Consider the following 27,739-nt stretch of genomic DNA (forward strand, 5'->3'; position numbering starts at 1 on the left):
GGAGGACACGGCCGAGGCAGTGCGATACTTAGCTTGGGTTGAGGAGGCACGGAGCAGCGAGCATTGCAGCAAGTGCGAGCGCAAGCCGTCGGCCATGGCGGACGCGGCGGCGGTAGAGCGAGAGGAAGCAAAGGGCGAGCACCGGGGCGACTGCGGAGTCTGCGAGAGGGCTCGGGCATCCTCTCTGTGGACGACAGGGGCGCAGGGCAGCTGTCCACGAAGCTGGAGTCGCGAGTGCTGCAGGGCGGCCACGTCCTCGCCACGCGTCGGCCATTGAAGCATTTTGACGAACAGGTGGCGGGCAACAGAGTAACCAGCGTGGGAGACAAATTTGGGCCGTTTCCATGCCTAATTAGGAGATGGGCCAAATATGAAGTTTGTCAAACTCGTGCTGCTCTACATTTTTCATTTAAGTGTCAGGGTCATTAGGATTACAGATTAATAGATAATTTGATGCCAATCTATGAGTGTCAACGAATCGATAATGATTAGCAAAACTCAAAATTGATGACCAAAACGAAGTCAAACTTGTGTCATCTTTTGGCATGCTGTAGCCCACAATATGTGCTCCAACTTTTATTTTGGGACACAAGTAAGGTTTTCATAAGAATTAGGAGAACGCAGGATGCCAACATGATGAACTGCAAACCTAGACTTAGAAACTCTAAGTGCTGGAAATTATACAAGATTCAATCTTGTGACTATTATTTGACATGCTTAGATGATGATTCAGCCTTAGTAACTTTAACAAAGATGGTAGTATGCAAACTATACTACAACTTTTACAAAAGGACCTTGTACTGTTTTGGCCTGGTTAGTAAGATACAGGGATCCCAACTAGGGTACCCGAAACTGAGCACCTTGATGACTTAGCCAATTTCTGGAGTTCCAAAACAGCAGTGCATTGAATCTTGTAAGCTTAATTTGACTAGGTTAGGGACCAAACTAGCTCTTGACCATTAAACAAAGTTTGTTCTACAGAATCTAAACTACAACTTTAATTTAAGTTCAAACCTCAGAACTAGTACAGAAGTCAAACTTTCACTTTGGTCAAAGCAGCAACTTGATAAAGCTCAAACTAAGGTTTTAGGCTAATTGAAGCACTTTCTGGGCACAAGCTCAACATGGACCCTTCATGAATTTTGTTGTAGAGTTCATCTAGAATCATTTGGGCAAGGTTTCAAGGATTGGTTGATGACGCATGGTTCTATTCACTTAATGAGGTCATTCCAACAAGCATGTAACTTATCATTTCATGTGACCTTTTGATTCCAAACTCCATGAAACTTTTTGAGTGCTCACTATAGGCAGTGATGGATGTGGGCCACATGAGAGAGGTTCCATTAATATCACTCAAGCATGTACTTTGAGAAGGCCTATATGTAAGCAAGGGTGCATTATCCAAGTTTTACTTGAGGCTCACTTTCATGGTTTGACTTTATCATGATCATCACCACTTATCATGACATGTTTGAGCTCAAGACCTAAGGTCTAACTCGTGGCAAACACCTGGGGTGTTACATCGACGAATTCCTAAGAACTCGTAATGAAAAGGAAAAAGTATGACGAAGTCGTCGAAAAAGTAGATGCTGGAATATGAGTAGAAACGTGTGTCTGATTGATTGATTGATTCTTACAAGGCCCTAGGGTCTATATTTATACCCTGCTCAAAGAGCTTCAACCAGACACGACTAGAATTCAAATTCCAAATTACATAGAATCCGTATACAAAACAATTTAAATAACTAAGAAAAACGTAAAGCTATCATCACGTGACAAGCTGGAACATCTCCACAAACCGTTCGGCAACTCCCAGACTCCCTCCGTATCATCAACAGACTCCCTTGTCATAGTCATCGGTAGACTTCCATGTTGTAGCCATCGGCACAGACATATCACTACCCATAGACTTAGTCACGTTCAATCTCTCCTTCATCGGCAACCATCCTCATCGGCAATTCATCCTGTAGACAAAACACCGCCGTCCTATCCAGCCGGCCTGTACTCTACCAAACATGGACACGTGCCCAAAAACGGTGTCAAGTATGTTAGAATGCCAAGAGAGTAAGCCCCAAGCCGGCCAAACACGTATTTATAGCCCCTCAAACAAATAGAGCCGTTGGCTCTTTCACTGGGCAAAATACGGGGTCACCGGACGCTCTTAAAGGGGCACCGGACGCTCAACACCATCGTCCGGTGCTCCAACGTCAGTGCGTGTCAGAGTCTAATGGTAACCTGCAGAGCACCGGACGCTGAGCAAGTTAGCACCGGACGCGTCCGGTGCACACCGGACTCATGCGCAGAGAGCTTCGCAAACTCGCAAGGTCACCGAACGCAAGCCACCGGACGCACCCTGAGCGTCCGGTGCCCACCGGACTCACACCCAGAGAGGGTTGCAAAACGCGCGGACACCGGACTCAGACCACCGGACGCTCTAGCTTGCGTCCGGTGCCTGGCGTCCGGTGCCTAACCCTAGCTGAGCCAGGCAGCCTGCACACCGGACACTCAGACACAGCGTCCGGTGCCTCTGAGCCAGCGTCCGGTGAGTGTTCCTCAACGAGAAACACTCCAGCGACTTCTCCAATTTTCCCACCGGCGCAATAGAAGAAAATATGCACTTCATTTTCTCAAAAGCGCCGAATCCCGCCTCGCAAGCTCAGTGGGAGGGAGAGAGGAACCCATCCTCTCTCTACCCTTCAAACTCCAACTTCCTTCTCAAAGTGTCCCAACACGTGCAGGTGTGTTAGCATTTTCACAAACATTTTTCTTCGAAGGAGTTAAGTTAGCTCACTAGGTTCTAAATGCATGGATATGAACAATGACACCTAGTGGCACTTGATAACCGCTTAGCCAAAGAATTCCCCTCTTTATAGTACGGCTATCTATCCTAAATGTGATCACACCCTCTATGGTATCTTGATCACCAAAACCAAAACCCTAAGCAATACCTTTGCCTTGATCTCCATAGGGTTTTGTTTTTCTCTTTCTTCTTTTCCAAGTTGAGCACTTGATAATCTTGTGGTCATCACCATCATCACCATGATCATCACTTGCTCCATCACTTGGCATGTACCAACCTCATTAAGTCTACACACACTTAGTATAGAGGTTAGTACTAGGGTTTCATCAATTATCCAAAACCAAACTAGGGCTTTCACCCATGAGGTTATCCTAGCGGGGACAATCGTGGTTCCTTACAGTCAGGAGCTGATTGAGAGGATGCGAGAATTCCACTCTGGACGCAACACTACTTCGTTAGCATCCGACTCATGCATGCCAGTTGATGTAATGGATAGCAGGCGTGATCAGGGCCCTAGAACTTGAGGAGGATTGACTTTTGCGTGCATTGGACCTAGAACTTGAGGAGGATCTACTTCTACCCACATTGGAGTAAAGAGCAGAAGAAACGAGGGCCGTGATGAGGATACAGGACCTAAATACCGTGACTTTATAAGATTGAGCTCAAAGAAGATGTTGGACTTGAGTTTTGGCCCTCTTGAGTTGTGCTTCCCTGAGATCAGAGAGCGCCATGCGAGCAGGGCTTTTTGGACTGTTCTTTAGGAGAGCTTCCACAAGAGCTATCGTCTCAGAAACATTGCACTAGCAGACCAGAGGCGACTTGGGTGGGATAAGCTTGAGAGAGTTGCAAGCATACCGATCCACCCTCTGTTTGAAAGGTTTGATGGCTTCGTTCACCTTTTCAGCAAGCTTGATCGAGTTGTTGTTAGTTGGGTACACCAGTTCTATGCTACAGTGTGGATAGACCCTCATCGGAGGTTTATTCATTTTATGATTAAAGGTAACATGACACAATTTTACCTGAGCCGCATGAGAACCATTCTTGGAGTTGCCGAATTAGATAGGAGGCTGCACAAGATTGTTTAAGGGGATGTGGATCATCACCATCATCACCATGATCATCACTTGCTCCATCACTTGGCATGTACCAACCTCATTAAGTCTACACACACTTAGTATAGAGGTTAGTACTAGGGTTTCATCAATTATCCAAAACCAAACTAGGGCTTTCAATCTCCCCCTTTTCGGTAATTGATGACAACCCTTTTTACAAAGATTTTCAATAAAATTTTTTTGGATTCATGTTGCTTGCCCAAGCATTTTACCATGTGCAAAATTTATGGACAAGTTTCATAAACCCAAATTGGTAGCAATTGCTCCCCCTACATATGTGCTAAGAGTTTGGATTTGAAAGCTTGCACATATGCTTGAATAGGAAACATAGGAGTCAATTTCTACCAAATGATGCTAAGGTGTAAAGAATGGACCTTTGAAGCGTGATACCAATCGGAGTTGCCAATGTACACCATCCTTAGCACCATTAGTAACTAGACATTCACAAAACTAGAACACCCCGTGAGATCAACATTATAAACAATGTTCTAGTACCACTTGTGAAACAACTAAAAGTCTAGTTACATCTACCTATGCATGCTAGTTCTTCATTTTATCAATCAAACTTACAACTAGCGTACAACACACAAGCAAGGCATCGGAGAGAAAGCTTCTAAAGCTAATGCATATGCAATCAAACATATGTGATGCACATACAAATGCAACAAACACGTTTTATGAGCTTGCTCCCCCTACTTGTGTGCTCCAAAATTTTAATTGATCCCCTTCTTTTATCATGTTACTCCCCTATCTTAAATCTTTGGGAAATTTTCTCCCCCTTTGTCATCAAAGACCACAAAAGGTGAGCTCAAATTTTAGATAGGTTATTGTGAGACCATGTGAAGTGAGATCATTTTACCAAAATGGTCCAATCTAGATTACTTGCCTAAGATATTTAACTCGGTTTGATCTAAGGACAAGCTTCTTCACACCTCCAAATAAGGGTTATCTTGTACCATGTTGAGTTAAACACTTATAGCTCATATTCTAGATCAAACACTAGGATTGCAAGCCCATAAACATGTCATATGCTACCACTAGATCAAGTCAAGCATAGAAACAATAGTGGTACCATATAAGCACGAAAATCATTTGGTTTTCATGAATGATCCTAAGACATGTAAGGAATGACTAGATGCACTCAACAAGTCCTTAGCAAAGATGGATGACATGTCAAACAATTTTACCTTGCTTTGCTCGAAGGAGAGGCATGTCATAATGTGGGGGTGCATCAACACATATTTGAGAAGTCAAGTATGTTCAATTCATTCCTAAGCTTGCAAAACCTCTTCTCATCAAGTGGCTTGGTGAATATATCGGCAAGTTGATCATCGGTGCCTATACTCTCAATGCAAATGTCCCCTTTTTGTTGATGATCTCTTATGAAATGATGGCGGACATCTATGTGCTTTGTTCTTGAGTGTTAAACCGGATTGTTGGTGACCTTCACGGCACTTTCATTGTCACATAGCAATGGCACTTGCTTGAAGTTGATTCCAAAGTCCTTCAAAGTTGCCTTCATCCATAGGATTTGTGCACAACAACTACCTACCGCAATGTACTCCGCTTCGGCAGTTGATAGTGCAACACTATTTTGCTTCTTGGATGACCATGAGACAAGTGATCTACCCAATAGTTGACATGTGCCCGATGTGCTTCTTCTCTCAACTTTGCATCCCGCATAGTCCGAGTCAGAATATCCAACAAGTTCAAACTTTGCACCTTTGGGATACCATAGACCAACATTTTGTGTATGCTTCAAGTACCTCAATATTCTCTTTGTTGGCTTCAAATGACTTTCTCTTGGTGAGGCTTGGAATCTTGCACACATGCATACACTAAACATGACATCCGGTCTTGTTGCGGTCACATAGAGTAGGCTTCCAATCATAGACCGATACAACTTTTGATCCACCATATTTCCACTTGTATCACTATCTAGGCTTCCATTTGTTCCCATTGGAGTGCTAATTGATTTTGCATCATCCATACCAAACTTCTTGAGCATGTCTTTTATGTACTTGCCTTGACTCACAAATGTGCCATTCTTCAATTGCTTGATTTGTAGACCAAGGAAGTAGCTAAGCTCTCCAATCATTGACATCTCAAACTCATTAGCCATCATGTTGCCAAACTCCTCACAAAATTCTTGGTTGGTTGATCCAAATATGATATCATCAACATATATTTGCAACACAAATAAGTCCTTGCCAATCTTCTTGGTGAAGAGAGTGGTGTCAACCTTGCCCATCTTGAAACCTTTAGAGAGTAAGAAATCTCTCAATCTCTCATACCATGCTCTTGGTGCTTGCTTCAAACCATACAATGCCTTTCTTAGCTTGTAAACATGGTTGGGTTTCTTGTCATCTTCAAAACCGGGAGGTTGCTCAACATAAACTTCTTCATTGACATATCCATTGAGAAATGCACTTTTCACATCCATTTGGTATAGCTTGATGTTATGAGCACAAGCATAGGCCAACAAGATCCTAATTGCTTCAAATCTTGCAACCGGGGCATATGTTTCACCAAAGTCAAGACCTTCAACTTGAGTATAGCCTTGTGCTACCAATCTTGCTTTGTTCCTTACAACTATCCCATCTTGATCTTGTTTGTTGCGAAAGACCCATCTAGTACCAATGACATTATGATCACTAGGCCTCTCAACTAATTCCCATACTTGATTTCTCTTGAAATTGTTAAGCTCTTCATGCATAGCATTAACCCAATCAACATCTCTCAATGCTTCATCAATCTTCTTTGGCTCAATGTGAGACACAAAGGAGAAATGCTCACAAAATGATGCTAATCTTGATCTAGTTTGCACTCCTCTTTGAATGTCACCAATGATATGATCCAATGGATGATCTCTTGCAATATTTGTTGGTTGGAGTATTTGCACTTGATTGCTTGCACTCGGTTGATCATGAGATGATGTACTAGCTTGTTGATCTTGCACTTGAGTACCACTTGTACTAGCTTGATTTTGATCATGAGAACCACTAGCTTGCACATTAGGGGTAGGAAGCACTTGATCTTTGTCATCTTCAACATCAATCACCTCTCTAGGCCTTAAATCACCAATATCCATATTTTTCATTGCATCGGCCAATTGAGTGCCTCTCACATCATCTAGATTCTCATCTTCCTGTTGAGAGCCATTGGTTTCATCAAACTCAACATCATGCACCTCCTCAAGAGTACCACTAGCCAAATTCCAAACTCTATAAGCTTTGCTAGTAGTGGAGTAACCAAGTAAGAATCCTTCATCACATTTCTTTTCAAATTTACTCAATCTAGTGCCTTTGTTCGATATGTAGCATTTGCAACCAAAAACTCGAAAGTATGCAATATTGGGCTTCCTTCCATTCAAGAGCTCATATGGTGTCTTCTCCATCATTGGGTGACAATAGAGTCGGTTGCTATAGTAGCAAGCCGTGTTGATTGCTTCGGCCCAAAAAGAATGACTCACATTGTACTCACTCAACATTGATCTTGCCATGTCAATCAAGGTTCTATTCTTCCTCTCAACAAGACCATTTGATTGTGGAGTGTACTTGGCCGAGAATTGATGCCTAATGCCAAATTCATCACAAAGCTCATCAACTCTTGTATTCTTGAATTCGCTTCCATTGTCACTTCTCACTTTCTTGATGGTTGTTTCAAACTCATTGTGTATTCTCTTGACAAATGATTTGAAGGTTGCAAAAGCATCACTCTTGTCACTAAGAAAGAATACCCAAGTGTATCTTGTGAAATCATCCACTATCACAAATCCATATTTGTTTCCACCAATGCTTGTGTATGTGGTTGGTCCAAATAAGTCCATGTGCAACAACTCAAATGCCTTGCATGTACTCATGATGCTCTTCTTTGGATGAGTGTTGCCAACTTGCTTTCCGGCTTGACATGCACTACAAAGCTTGCTGTCACAGAACCGACCAAATTATAAGAGTTCAAGTGCAGAAACGATCGTCAAACAATCAAGTTTCTAAACTTGAGCCCATATAATCCCGGTAGTCAATCGAAATCACGAAGGACTTCAAACCAACTCGCAACAAACCAAGATCGTAATAGTTCAACATAAACACAACGATTGTTACATAGTCATTCATTGCCGTCGAAGCGGCACCACATCGGAGTATTGAGTTATTACAACACTTGTTCGAAGTAGCGGAAGCAAAATACGTACACACACTTGTTCTAGTTCAGTTCACAAGTTTGTTACTGCCAGAGTCTAGGTCATCCTTCCAAAAGCATCATAGACGAGAAAATTAGAGAACCGTGCCCAACGGTTAGTCCTCATCCCCAGCGGGATGGAGACAGGTCTTGCAGAAACCGTCATAGAAGATATCATCTGCAACAGGTGGGAATAAACCCTGAGTACGAGGATGTACTCAGCTAGACTTACCCGCCTAGTAAAACATAAAAGACACCAAGGATCATGCAAGGCTGAATTTTAAGTGGAGCTGGTTGACTCACCTTTTTGCCAAAAGCTTAACTTACCACTAAGTCATTTTAAGAGCATCAGATTTATTTATCATCAGCCTACCACTAAATTAGCACCTGTACTACAACACATCACTTGATTATTCCAAACAATAATAACCATATCAATTTCATCATATGTTCTCCTTGCTATCATCATTATCATGAACCAAGTTTATTAGTGAATGCTACGTTTGCCGCTGCTCTGTCAAGTTCTCACTAACCGGGAGAGACGGCGATTCGAATCGAATTCCTATCCAGCTGGAGGTTTATTCCTAGCACTCACCCAAGCATCCCCTGCCGGAGAGCCAACGGGTCACCTTTGGTATGACTCAGAAATCGCGGCTCCGATCAGCGCCGCACTCCCAGGGCTACCACTCTGCCAGGGAGGTCAGGAATTTTAACTCACCTGCCTTTGGACTTACGCCAATGGTCCCCCGCACACCGCACTTCCTCCGGTAGTGCGCACTTTATACTTGCCGGTCTTCCGGCCTGAGTCATACTACTCGGCTTCGCGGTCGGAACGAGTTATCCGGCCAACTAAGTGTCAGGCATGCGTTCAACATGACAAGAGGACGTACAACGATCGGTCCTTAGCTGCCACAGACGGAGTCACTACAAACTTGCAAAACTCCGCCCGGCTTAAATCAATTTAATCAGGTTCCATCCACGATAGCACAATAGACCATCGCGACCCGACACAACCCTATATCGCGCGGATGACAGAATATCACCCGACTTCTACCGGTTAAAGCATAACTAAGCTACTACTCGAACCTAACTCTACAACCAGTAAGGGTAAGTTATCTGGACAAGGATAGAGTAGAATGCAGCAACAGCTTCATCACAACTCCTATACGTAATGCATCAATAGATATAACGTATTAAGTAAACTTTCGAAAATAGAGGAGGCTTAAAATGCTCCGGGGCTTGCCTTTCACGAACGATGCCGGCTCGTGACTTGGGCACTCAACTTCTTCTTCGGGCTCCTCGAGTCCGGCTTGCTGGACCTCCACCTCCTGGCTGCCTTCCTGGCCTTCGGGATTCGCTTGGAGCTCGAAGGGAACTGCCACGTCCGGTGCACCTATTGCATGCTCGATGAATGAGAAGATGCACATGCTACAGATGAATGCTTAATAACACAAGCAACTCACTGGACACTCATTTACGGAACAAGAGTTATACTAACTCACATGAATAAACAAGTTAACATAACCCAAACCTATCATGGCACCAAAGCAGCAAACAACATAAAACGAGTATGCTCAGTAAATAAATCATAATTATGGATAGACAGGTCCAACAAACATGAGTAAGGACATTCTGGAAAGCTTAGGAAATTATCTACAACTCATCTTTAAACATGACAGCAAGATTCAAACATTAAACTAGTCATTTTAACAAAGTTCCAGGTGCTGTCCCAGAAAAACAGAGAATCCCTATTTCTGGAACCCAACTTGGAACAGCTGTAACTTTTAAACTACTTGGCCAAATGACCTCAAATTTAAACCACAGTTAGTTCAACAAGTTTAGAACAACTTTGTTTTATACAAGTTTCACAGAAAGTCAAGTTATCATTAAGCAAAGTTAAATTACTTACTTGCTGTCCAGAACAGCATTTAACCCTATAGTTAATTATTTAATGACATGATCAAAACACAAACCATGCCAACCACATGACTCATGAGCACAAACATATTACAAGGTCACCAGATCATTAGTTGAAAACCCCAAAACAATTACCTAACAAGGCATTTATTAATTAATTTTAGATAAGGCATATTTACAAGATATTAGTTAAAGTGCTCAGAAAAATCTACAACAATTACAGAGGCACAAGTATAACATCAGATCACCACCATAAAAATTTCAGGACCGCTGCATATGCCAAATTAAAGATATGCATTTAACATGTATCAAGGCATTCATTTCATAAATTCATAGACATGACTTATATAGTGTCAAACAACAGATTTCAGATTATTTATATCTTAGGAATACCATAAACAAGTTTACCACCAAAATAGAGCACCAGCATAAACACCAATTATTTTATGTGATTTAATTAAAGAAACAAGCCATATCTCAAACACAAATTACATATCACCACTGCAGTGCTCCAAAAATCATGAAATAATTATCAGAGCATTCTAATGCCATGCAAAGACCACCATAAAAATTTCAGAGCAAACTAATCAGTAAAACCAGAGATATGCATTTATCCATAAATAACAAGATTAAATTCTTAATAAATAATTTCTCAGAAAACATGATTCATTTTATATTTTTATTAAATACTAGCCATCTCAAGAAACAACACAAAATTTGTTTCACAATTTTTGGATCTCAGAAACAGGAGATATGATTTTTGCAAGAAAGCCAAAAATCCAGTTTTGAATAAAAAGGAAAGGGGGTGACCGTTGGGTCACTGGCATGCGGGACCCGTGTGTCAGCGACACCGAGACAGAGGACCCCCTTCGCCGGCAAATGCTCGCCGACGGTGAGCTTCTACGGCGGATCCAAGGGCACCAACGTGCTCCTGGGAAGATTCCGCGTCGATTGAGGTAGGTGGTGCTAGGGTTTTGGCTACGGAGAGGGGTCGCCGTCGGCCATGGCGGCACGGCGGAGCTACTCCGGCTTACGCCGGCCATCTCCGACCGGTAGAGCGTCGGAGGAAGGCAGCTTAAGCATCAGTGAGTCAGCGCGGAGCTTTTGAGGTAAGAGTGCCTAACCCTAACGGCTCCGGTGATCCTGCTCACGTGCGAGGTGCTCGTCGGCGGTGAGCACGGCGGTGCAGTGGCCGTGTTCCCGCGCGACGGTGAGACCAAAGCCGTAATGGCGTGGTGTGGACCGACGCCGAGACCTAAGCATAACCTAACGCTAACCAAAGAGAAGAAAGGAAGCGAGGGTGGAGCAGCGGCGAGGTTCGCCGGAATCGGTGTCGCGACGGCCGCGAACCCGACGACGGAGAACTTGCGAAATGCCGCTCACCTCGGGGAGATCTCGTCCAACTGATGGGTGGAGAAGATGGAGGAGCCCGAGGCGGACTTGGAGGCGCTCGGAGGAGAAGCAAGGCGCAGAGGCGAGGGCGCGAGGAGCGGGCGAAGCTCTCGGCGGCAATGGCGACGGCGTTTTCCGCCAGAGCGAGTGCGAGGAAGAGGAGGAGGAGAATGGACGGGCGCTGGGTGAGTGCGGGGCGCCGTGGTGTCCATGCCAGCGCCGTCGACCTGACGAGCGGGGCCGTCGCCGGCGTACGGGCGCCATCTGGCGGACAGATGTCGCGCTGGGCGTCCACGACGGCGAGCTCGACTCTGAATCAGAACTCGCGATCGTCGACTGACAGAGCAACTTTGGTGATGAATAACTTCCAAACCTGAGCGAATTAGGAGATGGCGTAGTTGACAAACTTGGAGTCCTAGGCGAGATCTACAACTTTGTCAACTAGAGCAAAGACTAGATCGGCTTGGATTGAAAGATATAGAGTTTCCAAAATCGATCACGCAAACTGCAAACCACCCGGGGACTTAGAAAATTTTCTAAGTGTGGAAAACAGCCCCAAATCTGCCTTGTGGGCCACTTTTGAGCTATTTGTGATCATTTTCATGAGATGGCCATAAAACAAATTTTGTTCCTTATAAAATTTGCTACAACTTTGCTGTAGGAAGTTTTGACATGCAAACATTTTATGAAACACTTTTTAAAAGCCTAAGCAAAAGAGGTTTCTAGGGCCTATTTGCATAAGTAAGACTTAAGTGATTATTTTGGAGAAGTGATCAACATGAACATTGTTCCCAAGGTTAAGTTAAGCATAGATAAGCTATTTACCAAGGCATTAAGCACAAACACAAGCATTGTTCACTCAAACATAAGCATAGGAAGCCTATTTAAGCAATTTAAAACACATTTTTGCAAAGAATGACATGTCTCAAGATAGATGATGATCATGGATGCTTTGAATAAATGATGATGCTCATGCTATGCACATGTTTGATGCAACCATAACACTGGTGTGTTACAGCCCTCCCCCCTAACAAAAATCTCGTCCCGAGATTTGAAAGCTTACTGATTTTCGAAGAAGGTTTTGTAAACTTCTTTTAAATAATCCTCCGTCTCCCAAGTGGCATATTCTTCCCCGTGGTTGCTCCACAACACCTTGTAGAGTTTAACCACACGATTACGCGTTTCCCATTCCTTGTGATCAAGAATCGCTACGGGTTTCTCCTCATACACCAAGTCGGACTTTAACTTGATATCCCGAATTTCCACTCGTTCCTCCGGTACACGAAGGCACTTCTTCAATTGTGATACGTGGAAAACGGGGAAGATAGCTCGAAGCGCAACTGGGAGTTGAACTTTGTATGCCACATTCCCTTTCTGTTCGAGAATCCGATAGGGTCCCACATAGCGAGGCGCAAGCTTTCGCTTGACTCCGAACCTTTGTACACCCTTCATCGGAGACACCTTGATGTACACATGGTCACCAACTGAAAACTCAATCGGCTTCCTTCTCTTGTCAGCATAACTTTTCTGACGAGCTTGAGCAGCTTCCAGGTGTTGCTGGATAACACGGACTTTCTGCTCTGCTTCGTTCACGAAATCGATGTCGTAGTATCTTCGCTCTCCAGCTTCTACCCAATTCAACGGGGTTCGACACTTTCGACCGTACAAGGCTTCAAATGGAGCCATTTTGATACTCTCCTGATAACTGTTGTTGTAGGAGAACTCAGCTAATGGCAACCACTTGACCCAAGAACCCTTTGATGAGAGAGCACATGCCCTCAACATATCTTCAAGGATCTGGTTAACTCGTTCAGTTTGACCTGCTGTTTGGGGATGATACGCAGAGCTGCGGACCAAATGAGTACCAATCTGCTCATGAAGACATTCCCAAAAACGAGCAGTAAACTGTGGTCCACGATCAGATATGATTGTTCGAGGCACACCATACTGACGAACAATGTGCTCGAAATACAACTCCGCATACTGATGAGGACGATAATCAGTTCGGACTGGAATAAATCGAGCAACCTTGGTCAAACGATCCACAACCACCTAGATAGAGTCATAACCCTTAACAGAAGTTGGGAGTCCACTGATGAAATCCATGCTGACTTCTTCCCATTTCCAACCAGGAATTGACAAGGGTTGAAGCAAACCAGCTTTCATGTGAACAGCCTTCACGCGACAACAATTGTCACAACGAGCGACGAAAGCCGCTATCTCCTTTTTCATCTTCGTCCACCAAAACAAAGGTTTTAGATCCTGATACATCTTGCTACTACCAGGATGGATAGACATTTTGGATGAATGAGCTTCAGATAAGATCTGATCTCGCAGCTCGCGGTCTTTCGGGACCACAAGTCGATCCTTGAACCAAAGAATTCCGTTTTCATCAACCCGGAAATGCTTGGTTTCTTCTTCTTTCATCTTTCTCTTGATATGGTAGATGCCTACATCTGTCTGCTGCAATTCGATGACTCGATTGCGAATGGTACTTTCCAGAGAAATCTGGTTGAGCACAAGTGGATGCATAAGATGTGACAACAACGGATCTCCCACTTGGATTGAGTGACAGTGCGCTTTCCGACTCAAGGCATCCGCCACCACGTTTGCCTTGCCCGGATGATAGTGCACTTGGAGATTATAGTCTTTAATCAACTCAAGCCACCTTCGCTGCCGCATGTTCAGTTCAGGTTGAGTGAAGATATACTTGAGGCTCTTATGATCGGTGTAGATATTACACAGATTACCCAGCAGATAATGCCTCCAGATTTTCAAAGCATGAACAACTGCTGCCAATTCTAAGTCATGAGTGGGGTAATTGACCTCATGTTTTCGAAGTTGGCGCGAGGCATACGCGATAACGCGACCTTCCTGCATCAACACACAGCCTAAACCAATGCCTGATGCGTCACAAAAGACATCGAAAGGCTTCTCGATATCAGGTTGAGCTAGGACAGGAGCTGATGTCAACAGTGTCCTCAACTTGTGGAATGCCTCTTCACACTCAGGTGTCCACACAAACTTTTCATCTTTCTGAAGTAGACGAGTCATAGGCTTGGATATTTTGGAGAACTCCGGAATAAATCGACGGTAATACCCAGCCAGACCGAGAAAACTCCGAACCTCGTGTACCGAAGTTGGAACTTTCCAATCCAGCACCTCTTGCACCTTAGCCGGATCCACCGATATGCCTTCTTCAGATAAGACATGGCCCAAGAAAGGTACTTTCTTTAGCCAAAACTCACATTTGCTAAACTTAGCATAAAGCTGATGCTCGCGCAAACGCGACAACACGACACGCAGGTGCTCTGCATGCTCCTCTTCATTGCAAGAATATACCAAGATATCATCAATGAAGACCACTACAAACTTGTCCAATTCGGGCATGAACACCGAATTCATAAGATACATGAAATGAGCAGGTGCATTCGTAAGCCCGAAGGACATGACAAGGTACTCATACAACCCATACCTCGTCGAGAAAGCCGTTTTAGGTATATCTTCGGGACGGATCTTGATCTGATGGTACCCAGATCGCAAATCAATCTTGGAGAATACCTTAGCTTTAGACAACTGATCAAACAAGATGTCAATGCGAGGAAGAGGGTATTTGTTCTTGATAGTCACCGCATTTAGGGGACGATAGTCCACACACATGCGCAAAGACTGATCCTTCTTCTTCACAAAGATAGCCGGACAACCCCAAGGAGAAGAACTAGGACGAATAAGACCCTTCTGCAACAACTCATTTAGTTGGGTCTTAAGCTCAGCTAATTCATTAGGCGGCATCCTATAAGGTCTTCTAGAGATCGGAGCGGTGCCTGGAATCAATTCAATTTTGAACTCCACATCCCGATCCGGAGGAAGCCCGGGTAGATCATCAGGAAAAACGTCTGGAAACTCACACACCACCGGAATACCCTGAATAGCCTTAGAGATGACTGCATTCACAGTGCTACGGATTTGAATATCACGAGGGAGTTGCACTAGAAATGCCTCCTTGGTATTTGGGTCTTTCAACATCACTACGCGAGTGGTGGTGTCAATAAGAACTCCATTACCACTCATCCACTTCATCCCCAGAATTACATCTATGCCCACACCGGGTAAAACAACCAGATCAGCAAGAAACTGACGGCCTCCTATCTCCAGAGTTGCCCCCAAAACCACTTGATTGGTGGAAATATCATTCCCCGCAGCACTAATACAATAACTGCCCTTATCAAGTGTGATGGTCTTGATGTTATGCTTAGATATAAATTCAGAACTCACAAAAGAATGCGACGCTCCAGAATCAAAAAGCACGAGTGCATCATGTTGATTGACCAGAAACTTACCAGCCGTGACTACCTCACCAGCAGGGATTGCCTCCACAGTTGTGTAATGAACACGCCCCTGACGGACGTTCCCTTGGTTGCCCTTCTTTGGCGGGTAAGGACAGTTGCTCTGCCAATGCCCGGTCTGATTGCAGTTCCAGCACGGACGGTTGGCAGGTGGAGTCTTGGCATAGTTGGGACCCGTGTTGCCCCTAGGTAGAGCAATAGAGTACCCCTTGCGAAAACCCGTCTTTGCCTGATTCTTCTTCATTGGAGGGCGGTATCGCTGGTTGGGGGTTGGAGCACGGAATGGTGGCCTTGCTGCCACTGGAGCCTTGGACTGAGATGATCCTGCCCCGGCCTCAAAAGCCCTCTTGTGAGTCTTGGTCGCAGTGTACACAGTGTTATAATTCTCTTGAGTAAGAGCATCACTGACAAACTCATTGAAAGTTGCACACCTAGTGCGGCCCATAGTCTTCAGCAATTTGGGACCCAAACCCCGCTTGAAACTAGCGATCTTTTTCGTCTCCGTGTTCACGAACTCAGGAGCATACCTAGACAAGTGATTGAAAGCATGCAAATACTCCTTCAGAGTCTTGTTGCCCTGAGTCAGCTGCATGAACTCGGTGTGCTTCATCTCCATAACACCCGGAGGAATGAAATGCCCTTTGAAAGCATCACGGAAAAGATTCCAATCAAGCACGGTGTCGGCTGGAAGAGCTTCCCGGTACTGATTCCACCAGATGCCTGCCGGTCCTTGCAGTTGATGAGCTGCATACTCTGCCTTCAAACCTTCAGTCAACCGAAGTAGGCGAAATTTTTGTTCCACCGTATTCAGCCACTCTTCAGCTTGAAGGGGTTCTTCAGCTTCTCTGAAAGGTGGGGGCTTCGTATCCATGAAGTCCTTGAAGCTACTATACTGGTTAGGAGCTGGCCCTTCCTGTGCATTACGGCCACCCTGATTTGCCATCCGATTGATGGTTTCAGTGAGCATCCTCTGATTTTCCACCATCATTTGCATCAGCTCAGCTGGATTTGGTGGTGGGGGAGGAGGTGGTGGATTCATGTTTGCACGCTGTTCCGCACCTCGGGTGCCACGAGACATCTGAAAAGACACAGTCAGTGAGCATTGATGATGACAAGATTTGCCGTAGAAGAACTTATATTCATGCCTGAAAGTATTCGAGAGAATAGCTTTACAGAAAGGCACAACAATTCCATTCCACAAAACAACATCACCAATCCAACACATGACATAGATATCCGCAAAACGCACCACAACGGAAACATTGGCATAACATAACGATCATAAAGACTGCACATAGGGTCCATAAAGATATTACACCCCTCCAGTACATGCCATGAGTCAAGGTCAAAGTTTCGGATTACAACATGGTTACAAAAGCACCACAACCGACTGGCATACAACAAAAGATCCTGGCAACAACTACTCACTACTCCCTACACTCCAGGCTCGTCGTCCGAGTCAGCGTCAAAGATCGCCTCTCCATCCTCGTCGCTAACCGGCTCAAGCTCCTCATCCTCTACGTCCTCGTGTAAAGGTGGTGCAGCCGCTGCTGGTCCATCAACCTCCATACCATCATCATCGGCCACAATCACCTGAGGTCCCACCTCTGGATACACGGGTATAGGGCGAGGAATAGGGTGTAGCAAGTTGTTGAGACGGTGAATCTCCACAAGACCAGCCTCAATCTGACCCTGTAGATAGTTCTCCCGCTCAAGCGACTGAACTCGGTGCATCTCCCATGCTCGGCGCCTGTTCTCCGACACGCGGAGTGCAGTATCCCTCTCACGGGTGAGCTGCACCAAGCGCTCCTGCAAGGTCTCCCTCTCTCGAGCTAACTGGCTCATCTGATCCTGCTTATGATCTCTCTCTCTGATGGCCTTCACCCACTGCTGTCTACGGTACTCCGCTATGTCCTCCCAGTCATTGCGGTCCTTCTGAGTTTGCTCCAGGAGTCTAGCTTGCTTGCGAAACTTGCGAGCACGCTTTTCAGCCTTCCGCTGCATCTCCTGGGCCCTGCGAACAGCTACCATCACCTGTGCATAGGTGCCCTCTCGCTGACTGATCAGCTTGAGTACAGCCATCATAGCACTCATAGCAGGACTAGTGCTCTCAGCTCTCTCTCCTCTGCCTCGAACCAAAGCACAACCATCAGCCTGTTTCCACTCCGCGGCTGCTGGGTCAGCACTAGGAATGGAGGCCGCTGGTCCTCCTGTCAGCTCGTCACCACACCTCTGACAGATGTCGAGCAGGATAGTCTGGGCTGCAACCTGAGCTGCCTCCCAAGGAGTCTGCCCATCTGAGCTGCACGTCCAGCCTGTCCATGCAGGCTTGTCCCCATGTGGAGGGACAACTCCCTGCACAGCAAACCACTGGATCCCTCCTGTGCTCTCCATCTCCCACCAAGAATACTGAGGTGGCTCAGTATACCCAACAGTCCGTAACACTCTCCAGAGCAGGGTAGGAGTGCCAAACTCGTGCAAGAAAGTGTCACTGGGACGAGGTGAAGCGGGTGCGTCCATCTGTGGAAAGGAATAGGAATACCATGGGTAAAAGAGGATTAGTTGAAGCAACATTTTAATTATTTAAAAAGGGACGAAATTATAAGGGAAGAAGCGGACAGAATGTATGTATGAATGCGACATGATGCATGCACGAACCGTACGTCCTCACAAACTTAGAAAATTAATTTTCTAACGGATATACGGTGGCATACATTCGTCTCTCGATACGGTAACTATCAGTTTACACGTGCGCTGTTAGGGTACCTGCAGAAAACTTCATTTCAGCCCAACAGTTCCCAAAATATATATCACTCAAGAAAGCAGTAAACTAAGTGCACATTGCTTGGACATGCCCAACATGCCCCAACAATGACACCACAACTACCCGAGAAATTAAATACTCCCCAATTAAGTTTCTTTCGTGGTTCCATGGTTTCGACATGTGACCACTCCAGAAAACCACCGCGATCACTCCCCTAGACCGCCGTTTGGACGATCATGCTCTCACAGCTCACACTTACCTGAGCGTAGGTGCGACGTTGCATAATTTAAATCTAGCGACATATGTGGCTAATTCACATATGAAGGCTACCTCCACCATTAGACCACAGGGTAGCATAGTGCGGTCATCACACATCCATACCTGAGTACTGCCGAAGATGCATAATTAAAACCCCCCAAGTCAGTACTTAAATAGCCACCTAGAGTCCTTATATGGGCAAGGATGATTCGACCACTGGCATAACTTAATTATTTGTTTTACACCATTTTATTTCAAAATTCTTTTGTTTTAAATACACAAACGCTGCATTTATAATGCTAAACTTGCTCCGATGCCAGCTGTCACAGAACCGACCAAATTATAAGAGTTCAAGTGCAGAAACGATCGTCAAACAATCAAGTTTCTAAACTTGAGCCCATATAATCCCGGTAGTCAATCGAAATCACGAAGGACTTCAAACCAACTCGCAACAAACCAAGATCGTAATAGTTCAACATAAACACAACGATTGTTACATAGTCATTCATTGCCGTCGAAGCGGCACCACATCGGAGTATTGAGTTATTACAACACTTGTTCGAAGTAGCGGAAGCAAAATACGTACACACACTTGTTCTAGTTCAGTTCACAAGTTTGTTACTGCCAGAGTCTAGGTCATCCTTCCAAAAGCATCATAGACGAGAAAATTAGAGAACCGTGCCCAACGGTTAGTCCTCATCCCCAGCGGGATGGAGACAGGTCTTGCAGAAACCGTCATAGAAGATATCATCTGCAACAGGTGGGAATAAACCCTGAGTACGAGGATGTACTCAGCTAGACTTACCCGCCTAGTAAAACATAAAAGACACCAAGGATCATGCAAGGCTGAATTTTAAGTGGAGCTGGTTGACTCACCTTTTTGCCAAAAGCTTAACTTACCACTAAGTCATTTTAAGAGCATCAGATTTATTTATCATCAGCCTACCACTAAATTAGCACCTGTACTACAACACATCACTTGATTATTCCAAACAATAATAACCATATCAATTTCATCATATGTTCTCCTTGCTATCATCATTATCATGAACCAAGTTTATTAGTGAATGCTACGTTTGCCGCTGCTCTGTCAAGTTCTCACTAACCGGGAGAGACGGCGATTCGAATCGAATTCCTATCCAGCTGGAGGTTTATTCCTAGCACTCACCCAAGCATCCCCTGCCGGAGAGCCAACGGGTCACCTTTGGTATGACTCAGAAATCGCGGCTCCGATCAGCGCCGCACTCCCAGGGCTACCACTCTGCCAGGGAGGTCAGGAATTTTAACTCACCTGCCTTTGGACTTACGCCAATGGTCCCCCGCACACCGCACTTCCTCCGGTAGTGCGCACTTTATACTTGCCGGTCTTCCGGCCTGAGTCATACTACTCGGCTTCGCGGTCGGAACGAGTTATCCGGCCAACTAAGTGTCAGGCATGCGTTCAACATGACAAGAGGACGTACAACGATCGGTCCTTAGCTGCCACAGACGGAGTCACTACAAACTTGCAAAACTCCGCCCGGCTTAAATCAATTTAACCAGGTTCCATCCACAATAGCACAATAGACCATCGCGACCCGACACAACCCTATATCGCGCGGATGACAGAATATCACCCGACTTCTACCGGTTAAAGCATAACTAAGCTACTACTCGAACCTAACTCTACAACCAGTAAGGGTAAGTTATCTGGACAAGGATAGAGTAGAATGCAGCAACAGCTTCATCACAACTCCTATACGTAATGCATCAATAGATATAACATATTAAGTAAACTTTCGAAAATAGAGGAGGCTTAAAATGCTCCGGGGCTTGCCTTTCACAAACGATGCCGGCTCGTGACTTGGGCACTCAACTTCTTCTTCGGGCTCCTCGAGTCCGGCTTGCTGGACCTCCACCTCCTGGCTGCCTTCCTGGCCTTCGGGATTCGCTTGGAGCTCGAAGGGAACTGCCACGTCCGGTGCACCTATTGCATGCTCGATGAATGAGAAGATGCACATGCTACAGATGAATGCTTAATAACACAAGCAACTCACTGGACACTCATTTACGGAACAAGAGTTATACTAACTCACATGAATAAACAAGGTAACATAACCCAAACCTATCATGGCACCAAAGCAGCAAACAACATAAAACGAGTATGCTCAGTAAATAAATCATAATTATGGATAGACAGGTCCAACAAACATGAGTAAGGACATTCTGGAAAGCTTAGGAAATTATCTACAACTCATCTTTAAACATGACAGCAAGATTCAAACATTAAACTAGTCATTTTAACAAAGTTCCAGGTGCTGTCCCAGAAAAACAGAGAATCCCTATTTCTGGAACCCAACTTGGAACAGCTGTAACTTTTAAACTACTTGGCCAAATGACCTCAAATTTAAACCACAGTTAGTTCAACAAGTTTAGAACAACTTTGTTTTATACAAGTTTCACAGAAAGTCAAGTTATCATTAAGCAAAGTTAAATTACTTACTTGCTGTCCAGAACAGCATTTAACCCTATAGTTAATTATTTAATGACATGATCAAAACACAAACCATGCCAACCACATGACTCATGAGCACAAACATATTACAAGGTCACCAGATCATTAGTTGAAAACCCCAAAACAATTACCTAACAAGGCATTTATTAATTAATTTTAGATAAGGCATATTTACAAGATATTAGTTAAAGTGCTCAGAAAAATCTACAACAATTACAGAGGCACAAGTATAACATCAGATCACCACCATAAAAATTTCAGGACCGCTGCATATGCCAAATTAAAGATATGCATTTAACATGTATCAAGGCATTCATTTCATAAATTCATAGACATGACTTATATAGTGTCAAACAACAGATTTCAGATTATTTATATCTTAGGAATACCATAAACAAGTTTACCACCAAAATAGAGCACCAGCATAAACACCAATTATTTTATGTGATTTAATTAAAGAAACAAGCCATATCTCAAACACAAATTACATATCACCACTGCAGTGCTCCAAAAATCATGAAATAATTATCAGAGCATTCTAATGCCATGCAAAGACCACCATAAAAATTTCAGAGCAAACTAATCAGTAAAACCAGAGATATGCATTTATCCATAAATAACAAGATTAAATTCTTAATAAATAATTTCTCAGAAAACATGATTCATTTTATATTTTTATTAAATACTAGCCATCTCAAGAAACAACACAAAATTTGTTTCACAATTTTTGGATCTCAGAAACAGGAGATATGATTTTTGCAAGAAAGCCAAAAATCAAGTTTTGAATAAAAAGGAAAGGGGGTGACCGTTGGGTCACTGGCATGCGGGACCCGTGTGTCAGCGACACCGAGACAGAGGACCCCCTTCGCCGGCAAATGCTCGCCGACGGAGAGCTTCTACGGCGGATCCAAGGGCACCAACGTGCTCCTGGGAAGATTCCGCGTCGATTGAGGTAGGTGGTGCTAGGGTTTTGGCTACGGAGAGGGGTCGCCGTCGGCCATGGCGGCACGGCGGAGCTACTCCGGCTTACGCCGGCCATCTCCGACTGGTAGAGCGTCGGAGGAAGGCAGCTTAAGCATCAGTGAGTCAGCGCGGAGCTTTTGAGGTAAGAGCGCCTAACCCTAACGGCTCCGGTGATCCTGCTCACGTGCGAGGTGCTCGTCGGCGGTGAGCACGGCGGTGCAGTGGCCGTGTTCCCGCGCGACGGTGAGACCAAAGCCGTAATGGCATGGTGTGGACCGACGCCGAGACCTAAGCATAACCTAACGCTAACCAAAGAGAAGAAAGGAAGCGAGGGTGGAGCAGCGGCGAGGTTCGCCGGAATCGGTGTCGCGACGGCCGCGAACCCGACGACGGAGAACTTGCGAAATGCCGCTCACCTCGGGGAGATCTCGTCCAACTGATGGGTGGAGAAGATGGAGGAGCCCGAGGCGGACTTGGAGGCGCTCGGAGGAGAAGCAAGGCGCAGAGGCGAGGGCGCGAGGAGCGGGCGAAGCTCTCGGCGGCAATGGCGACGGCGTTTTCCGCCAGAGCGAGTGCGAGGAAGAGGAGGAGGAGAATGGACGGGCGCTGGGTGAGTGCGGGGCGCCGTGGTGTCCATGCCAGCGCCGTCGACCTGACGAGCGGGGCCGTCGCCGGCGTACGGGCGCCATCTGGCGGACAGATGTCGCGCTGGGCGTCCACGACGGCGAGCTCGACTCTGAATCAGAACTCGCGATCGTCGACTGACAGAGCAACTTTGGTGATGAATAACTTCCAAACCTGAGCGAATTAGGAGATGGCGTAGTTGACAAACTTGGAGTACTAGGCGAGATCTACAACTTTTTCAACTAGAGCAAAGACTAGATCGGCTTGGATTGAAAGATATAGAGTTTCCAAAATCGATCACGCAAACTGCAAACCACCCGGGGACTTAGAAAATTTTCTAAGTGTGGAAAACAGCCCCAAATCTGCCTTGTGGGCCACTTTTGAGCTATTTGTGATCATTTTCATGAGATGGCCATAAAACAACTTTTGTTCCTTATAAAATTTGCTACAACTTTGCTGTAGGAAGTTTTGACATGCAAACATTTTATGAAACACTTTTTAAAAGCCTAAGCAAAAGAGGTTTCTAGGGCCTATTTGCATAAGTAAGACTTAAGTGATTATTTTGGAGAAGTGATCAACATGAACATTGTTCCCAAGGTTAAGTTAAGCATAGATAAGCTATTTACCAAGGCATTAAGCACAAACACAAGCATTGTTCACTCAAACATAAGCATAGGAAGCCTATTTAAGCAATTTAAAACACATTTTTGCAAAGGATGACATGTCTCAAGATAGATGATGATCATGGATGCTTTGAATAAATGATGATGCTCATGCTATGCACATGTTTGATGCAACCATAACACTGGTGTGTTACACTTGTCTTTCTCAAATGTGACATCTTTCAAGCCTCTAACAAGATCATGCTTGACTAACTTGTTTAATTGTTTCATTCCAACATGGCCAAGCCTTCTATGCCATAACCAACCCATGCTAGATTTAGTGAGCAAGCATGTTGACAATTGAGCTTCACTAGCATTCAAATCAACCAAGTATAGATTTTCATATCTAAAGCCTTTGAATATCAAGTTTGAGCCATCTACACTTATGATCTCTACATCATCAACTCCAAATATGCATTTGAAACCAAGATCACAAAGTTGAGCTACGGATAGCAAATTGAAGTTCAAGCTCTCTACTAGTAGCACATTGGAAATGCTCAAATCATTGGATATAGCAATTTTACCAAGCCCTTTGACCTTGCCTTTGCCGTTATCACCAAATGTGATACTATCAACACCATTGTAATCATTTGGATTGATTAAATTGAACATTCTTGAATCACCGGTCATGTGTTGTGTGCACCCACTATCAAGCACCCAATGCCTTCCTCCGGCTTTATAGTTTACCTACAAAACAAATCAATGTTTCTTATGTACCCATACTTGTTTGGGTCCTTGGAGGTTAGTGACTAAGCTTTTTGGTACCCAAATGGCCTTCTTCTTTGGACCCACAATCGGTGAACCAACAAACTTAGCATGCACACCCTTCTCACCCTTGGTAAGCACATAACAAGAATCAAAAGGAATGTAAGACACATTAGCATTTTTCTTGTTCTTGTTTATTTTGTTGCAATTATGCTCTAGGTGCCCAACTTGCTTGCATTTGTTGCAATACCGACCATTGCTCTTCACAAAGCTAGGCTTGTGAGTTGCAAAGGCTTTCTTGCCCTTCTTGGGGGTATAGCCTAATCCCTCTTTATTGAGAGAAAACCTTTGGCTACCCAAGCACTTTAGCAAGCGGGTCTCACCACCATAGGCTTTGCCTAGGGCATGAGTGAGCTCATCCACCTCTCTCTTGAGAGTCTCATTCTCAACCTTTAGTGAGGTATCACAAGTGACACTAACACTAGAAGTAGAGGGAGAGTTGGTGGTGGTGGATGAAGACCTACATGATGAGTTAGTGGAAACAACAATAGGTGGATTGGGTGATTCTTTAGTTAAGTCACATGTTGTGCCCACATCACATGATACAACAACCTTTTCCTTGTTCTCTTCTAATAACAAGGAGTGAGCTTTTTCAAGCTTGGTGTGAGCCTTGCCAAGCTTCTCATGGGCTTCCACTAGCCTCTCATGATTAGCATTGAGCTCATCAAAGGATTGCTCAAGAGCTTTTAACTTCTTGGCCAATTCTTTGCACTTCTTGTTTTTAGATTGAATAAGTGAATCGGCTTCTTCTAGCATGTCCATGAGTTGTTCATTAGTGAATTCATTTTCATCATCACTATCACTATCATGTTCATTTTCACTTTCACTTTCACTCTCATCATATTGTACCTTGTGGCCCTTGGCCATGAAGCATGAAGGAGTGTCGAAGAGTGATGGCTTGTTGATAGCAATGCTTGCAAGCGCCTTCTTCTTGGATGACTTGTCATCATCACTTGAATCATCATCCGAAGAGGCGTCACTATCCCATGTCACAACATAGGATCCACCCTTCTTCTTCTTCTTGAACACCATCTTCTTGTCCTTCTTTTCTTTCTTCTCCTTCTTGTTCTTCTTTTCATGCTCATCATGATCACTATTATATGGACAATCCGCCACAATATGATCAGGGCTCTTGCACTTGTAGCATAGCCTCACATATTCCTTGTTTTTGGAGTTGTCCCTTCTCTTTCTTGTATGGTAGCCCTTCTTCTTCATCATCTTGCCAAACTTGCGGACAAAGAGTGCTAATGCTTCATCATCACTATCATCATTGGAGCACTCCTCATCACTTGATTCTTCTTTCTTGGCCTTGCCCTTGTTCTTGCTCTTGGATGAAGAGCTAGCTTTGAATGCTACACTCTTCTTCTTCTTGTCATCCTCATCCTTCTTCATGACCTCATCATCATCATTGTCATTATATTGATCTTCGGTCATGACATCTCCAAGTACCTCATTGGGAGATACACCAGTCAATCCACCTCTAAAGATGATTGTTCTCAATGTCTTGAACCTCTTGGGCAAGCACATCAAGAACTTGTGAAAGAAGTCCTCATCTTTCACTTTCTCACCAAGGCCCTTGAGATCATTGATGATAACTTGGAGCCTATAGAACATCTCTAGGATTGACTCATCATCCTTCATCTTGAAGTTGGATAGCTTGTCCTTGAGCATGTACAACTTGGCACTTTTTACCGTTATAGTGCCCTCATATGTTTCTTCTAATCTTGTCCACACTTCACTTGCTTTCTCAAGATCTTTGACTTGTTCAAACACCTTTGAATCAATGCCATTATAGATTGTGTTGAGAGCCATAATATTGCATTGCTTGTTGGCTCTCTCATTGTCGGTGGGGTTAGCCGGATCAAGAATCATAAAGTCATTTTCGGTGACTTCCCACACTCTATCATTTATTGATCCAAGATGCATTTTCATCTTTCTCTTCCAATAGTCAAAAGAACTTGTGCCATCAAAGAACGGTGGTTTGCCCCCAACATGGTTGAACACTATTTGAGCCATAATTTGAGCACCGAGGTTGTTAAGCCTTCACCAAACGGTGACCACAGCTCCGATACCACTTGAAAGGTCCTAATATGGCTAGAGGGGGGGTGAATAGCCTATTTAAAAAATCTACAAACTCACTAGAGCAAGAGGTTAGTAAATAACAAAGCGTAGCTTTTTGCTCTAGCTCTAAAAGGGGTGTTTGCAAGCCACCTATCCAATAATTCTAGTTGCTATGATCACTATGCACACAAGCTCTAGGTCTTCTACAAGTAACACTAGTGAGCTTAACAACACAAGTCAAAACTAGCAACTAAAACTAGTTACACTACTTTGCGGTAAGTAAAAGGAGAGGAAAAGATATTTATACCGCCGTGTAGGGGATGAACCAATCACCAATATATCAACAATCAAGCACCGGGAGAATGCCAATCAATCACAATTGAGACACCGATTTTTCTCCCGAGGTTCATGTGCTTGCTGGCACGCTACGTCCCCGTTGTGTCGACCAACACTTGGTGGTTCGGTGGCTAAGAGGTGTAGCACGAACCTCGTCCTCACTAGGACACCACAAGAACCTACCCACAAGTGAGGTAACTCAATGACACGAGCAATCCACTAGAGTTACCTTTTGGCTTTCCGCCGGGGAAGGTACAAGACCCCTCACAATCACCGGGAGATGGCCACGAACAATCACCAACTCGTGCCAATACTCCTCCGCTGCTCCAAGCCGTCTAGGTGGCAGAAACCACCAAGAGTAACAAGAAAACCGTAGCCAAATCGATCCCCAAGTGCCACTAGATGCAATCACTCAAGCAAATGCACTTGGAATCACTCCCAATCTCACAAAGATGTATAATCTATGAAGGAGATGAGTGGGAGGTGTTTGCTTAGGCTCACAAGGAAGTCAAGTATGTTAGAATGCCAAGAGAGTAAGCCCCAAGCCGGCCAAACACGTATTTATAGCCCCTCAAACAAATAGAGCCGTTGGCTCTTTCACTGGGCAAAATACGGGGTCACCAGACGCTCTTAAAGGGGCACCGGACGCTCAACACCATCGTCCGGTGCTCCAACGTCAGTGCGTGTCAGAGTCTAATGGTAACCTGCAGAGCACCGGACGCTGAGCAAGTTAGCACCGGACGCGTCCGGTGCACACCGGACTCATGCGCAGAGAGCTTCGCAAACTCGCAAGGTCACCGAACGCAAGCCACCGGACGCACCCTGAGCGTCCGGTGCCCACCGGACTCACACCCAGAGAGGGTTGCAAAACGCGCGGACACCGGACTCAGACCACCGGACGCTCTAGCTTGCGTCCGGTGCCTGGCGTCCGGTGCCTAACCCTAGCTGAGCCAGGCAGCCTGCACACCGGACACTCAGACACAGCGTCCGGTGCCTCTGAGCCAGCGTCCGGTGAGTGTTCCTCAACGAGAAACACTCCAGCGACTTCTCCAATTTTCCCACCGGC

The sequence above is a fragment of the Sorghum bicolor genome, chromosome 3 (assembly GCF_000003195.3).
Source record: "Sorghum bicolor cultivar BTx623 chromosome 3, Sorghum_bicolor_NCBIv3, whole genome shotgun sequence".
Classification (NCBI taxonomy): Eukaryota; Viridiplantae; Streptophyta; class Magnoliopsida; order Poales; family Poaceae; genus Sorghum; species Sorghum bicolor.